This window comes from Centruroides sculpturatus, unplaced genomic scaffold (genome assembly GCF_000671375.1).
Source record: "Centruroides sculpturatus isolate CEXI.00-Female unplaced genomic scaffold, Cexi_2.0 scaffold750, whole genome shotgun sequence".
Lineage (NCBI taxonomy): Eukaryota > Metazoa > Arthropoda > Arachnida > Scorpiones > Buthidae > Centruroides > Centruroides sculpturatus.
Genome location: NW_019384899.1, coordinates 11,370 through 16,905, shown reverse-complemented (window position 1 = coordinate 16,905; position 5,536 = coordinate 11,370). Strand labels below are relative to the sequence as shown.

Sequence of the window (5,536 nt, the reverse complement as noted above, 5' to 3'; positions counted from 1 at the left end):
AAGAATTAGATATACCAATATTTAGATTTCCATCACTTCTTTTAAAATAAAAATTCTAACAATAAAATTAATGTAAATTTTATTTAAATTGAATTAAGTATAAATTACTATTAAACTAAATTTTTTGCAATGTTTTATTAATAAATATTGAGAGTATAAGTCAATACCATCATCATAATTTTATTTTTAAATACAATATGATCATATTAAAACATATATGTTTAATTATTTTATCATCAGATATAAAACAAATGTAATTTTTTTCATTTTTCTATCTGGATTGCCGATATCATTTATAAATTTCCATGTATAGTTCATTCATGGACATGAAGAGTAGCCACTCGTTTAAACCACTTGTTACAAACTTTACACATATAAACTCTTCGAACTGTATCATGAATCACCTGTTGATGTCTGCGCTACATTTTGCTTTCCTCTGCTTATTTGAAAGAAATCTAAACAATCAAACGTCTGTATATTTACTTTTACAATTTGGTACCACACAATAACACATTCATTAAAGGTTTGAGTACTTATATACGTAATAATAGTCGACTCACACAGGAACTACGTGTGAAGTGTAGTCTATCGATAAGTCCCAAAATGGCCACTGCCGCATAGAATCACGAGAGCGTGTCCTGACCTTCTTATATAAACCTTGAATAAATGTGGAGAGCGGGTTGAGACGCGACTTCGCAAGAGAAGCGAGATGACGGTTGAAAAAGAACGCGCGAAAATACGGAAGACGAAAAAGAAATCCTACATTTGTTTTTTTTATAATAATCACAATATTTTAATGTAATTTGTATTCCTTAAACGTTTCTGTTATCCAAATCTTTCTTCTCGCAATTAAAGTTTTTCAGAGACAAAAAAAAGTCTCATAAAAGTGGGGGCTCGCACGGGATAGGAATAGGCTTAACTCGAGGAGATTTGACGAACTGCGCTTTGGTTTTGTGAGTACGCTAAACATTTCTGTTTTTGTGAAAATTTCAACGTTGGAGAGTCCGAATACATCGGCATTCTAAAAGGACTTTGATTTACGTTTCGGCAAACCATGAGTAGTTCTAAAATTCTACTTTTAAGATGGCAACGCTCGTAGAAATTATCTGCGAAACACTAAAGTCGACCTCGACAAGTTTGATAAAATTGTTGCATCAACTTGTATTCGAAGAGGTTGGAGATAGGAATAACAGAAAAAGATTGAGAACCTTTGGATGGAAAATTGAATCCACCAAAGAGGATGAAAACCAGAAAAGAAAATGCATTATATTAACTAAGGAGAACTTTCGATTAAACGACCTAGTTGTTTTGTGCAAATTATTAAATGTTAAATATGACGAAATCGTCGAAAGGCTTGTTCTTTCTCTTTCTGATTTAAAATCATTACAATCAAATCTGATCTTGGCAGACGTTGTACCGAAGACGAAGATGTATTAGAATTGTTGATCAATAAAAAATATAAAACAATGGGATCGGTAAAAATATAGCCTGATGAGGCTCTAACGGCGAAATGCATTTGAAGAATCTTTTGGAAAATTTTTGGAGAAGTTTGAAAATAATAAAAGAAATAACAAAGATACTATACTTCAGCCAACGTTAATTATTTGTCTGCTGATATAAATTACTCGAAATCAGTTTAAGAAAGAGTGTTTATTTTACTTGTTTATCTTATCTAATAATAATCTTTTATTTTTAGAAATTATATTTTTAGATGTATTAGAAGTTCGAACTGTTGTTGATGATTCACCTAGCAATAATTGTCTGCGTGTTTTGGATATGACTAAACTTTCCATTAACTTTCCTGACGTGAAAAATGTAATCAAACCTTTCGATGGTAGTGAATATTGTTCTATCGATAAATGGCTGGATACATTCGAAGACTTTACTAAAATGATGACTTGGTCAAATTTACACAAATTTGTATTTGCAAAACGATCCTTAACAGGGTTAGCGAAATTCTTTGTTGAGAGTCAAAGCGGTATTAATTGAAATCGGAATTAAAAGCAGAATTTGGTAGTTAAATATAACTCGGCGTGATTGCGCGGTATGTTGGCTAAACGCCAAATGCTCCCCAATGAATCTGTGCGAGAATATTTCTTTAAAATTCAAGAACTCGCTAATCATGGAAAAATTGAACCTGACGGCTTGATCAAATGTTATTTCTGGTATACGTGACATACCCAGCAACAAAGCAATGTTATTCGGAACAGATAATTTGACAGAATTTCGTGAAAAGTTGAGAGTGTATGAGAAAATCCGGTCTACGTATTCTCGTTCGTTTCAGTCTGAACCGAATCTACCTACGAAGCATCGAAAACCCCAGCCTTATCGAAATAAGCGTGACAGTAAAACTGTCAAATGTTTTAATTGTAATGAAATTGGTCACATTTCAAGTAGTTGTTCGTATAAATCTGAAGGTATTAGATGTTTTAAGTGCAAAAAATTCGGCCATAAAGCTAACGCTTGTCCTCAAAAAAAGTAAACAAAATAAAACTAAGTCATTTCTCTAGATGCAACAACAAAATTGAAAATTGTTTTGCCTAGGTGCAAAAACAAAAGGATTCATTGACACCGGATCGGACGTAACATGATACTGAGGCATTTTTATGAAAAAGTACGGACTCCGAAATTAAACTCAGATGATGTATCTTTAATTGGATTAGATGGGAATAGTATTTCTCCATTAGGTTTCTTCGAAAGTGAAGTAAAGATTGACGAATACGCTCTTCCTGCAAATATTTTCGTGGTAGAAGGTGATCTATGTAATTCTATAATAATAGGAATAGATGTTCTGAATAAACTAAACTTCTCTATAACAAACTACGGATTCAAAGTCGTGGAGAAACGAATTCAAAATACTATTCGTGTTAATTATACTCAAATTTTTGTTCCCAATGGAAAGTCTGTGGCTGAATCAATACTGGTTAGATCAGATGACGCCTCTGGAAAAGGGCAGACGTCCATTTCGCATTCCACTGAGCAGGGAGAGGGAAACGGTTTTCAAAACACTAAATCACTAGTGAGGTGTTTCACCAACATTGCCTAATCGTGGTATTTGTAAATGCAGCGATTAGACTAATACCAAGATTACTGACGCGAGGATTTCACCAACAAATTTTAGCGAAAGATTAGTAAATCCCGAGATATTAAGAACAGGATTAATGAATCCGATAATCTCGACACCAGCGCTACTAGAAAATTTTCTTACACGTTATTTGATATTTCAGAAAGACGTAATACGCGCTTACATACAAACATGGCAGACAACAAGAAATGAAGTCGACAACTCGATTTTTCTCATCGAGAAACAGAGTATTTAATGGAGTTAATCGAAAAGTACAAAGATGTAATTGAATCAAAGGAAACAAACGCCATATCCTTAAAAAAAAAGAATGAAACGTGGCAAATTCTAACCAAAGACTTTAATAAGTTTCCGGAGGTTAGTAAACGGAACACAAAAAACTTGAAAGTTTTATGGAAAAATTTGGAACAAAAAGCAAGAAAATATGTGGCGTCAAATAAGCGAGCGCAGATGAGTACTGGAGTAAGAATATGTGCCGATATCGAGTGTCCTATGCCACCAATTAATTATCCAACAAATTTTCTCCTTAATCCCTGAGCAATTTACGCCTCTCTCAAATCCCNTACAATGCTCATATTAATGTTGAGTTCTGCAGTTCTGTGAAGAGCATCAAATACATTTGCAAGTATGTCCATAAAAGCAGTGATATGGCTGTGTTTAGAGTGGAAAATACTAATGTGAATGCTCCTCCAGTGAATAAAAACAATGAAATAACGCTCTACCAAATTGGTAGGTACATCAGCTCCAATGAAGCTGCTTGGCGTATCTTTGGTTTTCCAATTCATGAACGGGATCCAGCAGTTGTTCAGTTAGCCGTCCATCTTGAAAACGGTCAGCGTGTATTTTTCACGAACGAGACAGCAATTGATCGTGCTATAAATCCACCTAAAACTACACTCACTGAATTTTTTGAATTATGTAATTGTGCGAATGATTTTGGTGCCTTTGCACGAACATTACGCTATTCACAAGGGCTCAAACAAAAAAATGGATGCCCCGCAAGCAAGGCTCACCAGTTGATGCATGTCTCAATTTATTTAAATCAAACGCCTTGGGGCGATTATTTACAGTCAATCCAAGACACACTGAGTGCTTTTATCTTCGACTGTTGTTAGTTAATGTTACTGGCCCATTATCATTTCAAGATATACGTAAAGTGAATGGGCAACAGTATCCAACGTATAAAGATGCATGCCTTGCACTCGGCTTGCTGGAAGACAACAACCAGTGGAAATGTATGCTTGCTGAAGCTGCATTGAACTGTACAGCAATACAAATTCGTCTACTATTCAGTATAGTGTTGACTACATGTTTCCCAGCCCGAGCACAGATATTGTGGAATAATCACAAAGATTCAATGACTGATGATATATTGCATCAACATCGTACACGGTGCAACGATCTAATGATAACATTCAGTGACGCTACGTACAAATGAAGCATTGATTGCTACTGAGGATCTTTGCATTGTCATTGCCAACTTATCACTCAGTCATTTCGGTATGAATTCGCCAAATTGAACTGCATCTGATTTAATGAACACTGAAATTAATCATGAACTGCAGTACAACACTGTAGAAATTGCAGCAATTGTTACTCGCAACATCCCACTAATAAATGACGAACAAAGAACCATTTATGACCGCATTATGCTCGCAGTTTCAGCAGGACAAGGTGGGTTCTTCTTTTTGGATGCACCGGGTGGAACTGGCAAAACATTCCTTATTTCGCTAATTCTTGCTGAAATACGATCAAATAATGGCATCGCATTGGCCGTTGCATCATCGGGCATTGCGGCAACTTTATTGGATGGAGGCAGAACAGCTCATTCAGTATTTAAGCTGCCACTAAATATTCAAAATAACCCTTATGCAGTATGCAACATTAAAAAACAATCGTCCATGGCCACCGTGCTGATACAGTGTAAAATTATCATCTGGGATGAATGTACAGTACTATGGCACACAAACATTCGCTTGAGGCGTTGAACAGGACATTGAAAGATATTAAAAACAACGACAAACTATTTGGTGGCACTCTGTTGGTCCTTTCAGGAGATTTCAGACAAACACTTCCCGTCATTCCACGTTCAACATACGCTGATGAGATCAACGCTTGCTTAAAATCATCTCCATTGTGGCGTAATGTTGAAAAAGTACAGCTGAAAGTAAATATGCGCGTTCAAATGCTTCAAGATCCATCCGCTGAAACATTCTCAAAACAACTCTTAAATATCGGTGATGGAAAAGTTGCTATAGATGAAACTGGATACGTAAAATTACCGACCGATTTCTGCACAATCGCTGATTCGCAAGATACTCTCATTGAACAAATATTTCCCGATGTACACACACAGTACATAAATCATGAGTGGCTTGCAGAAAGAGCAATTTTAGCGGCAAAAAATGTAGACGTTGACAATTTAAATCTGAAGATACAACAGTTGTTGCCAGG

The 5,536-nt window shown here is 35.5% G+C and overlaps 1 pseudogene; it reads left to right on the top strand.

Moving 5' to 3' along the window:
* LOC111631451 overlaps positions 1-5,536 on the top strand; it is a 13,494-nt pseudogene that overhangs the window by 4,679 nt on the left and 3,279 nt on the right.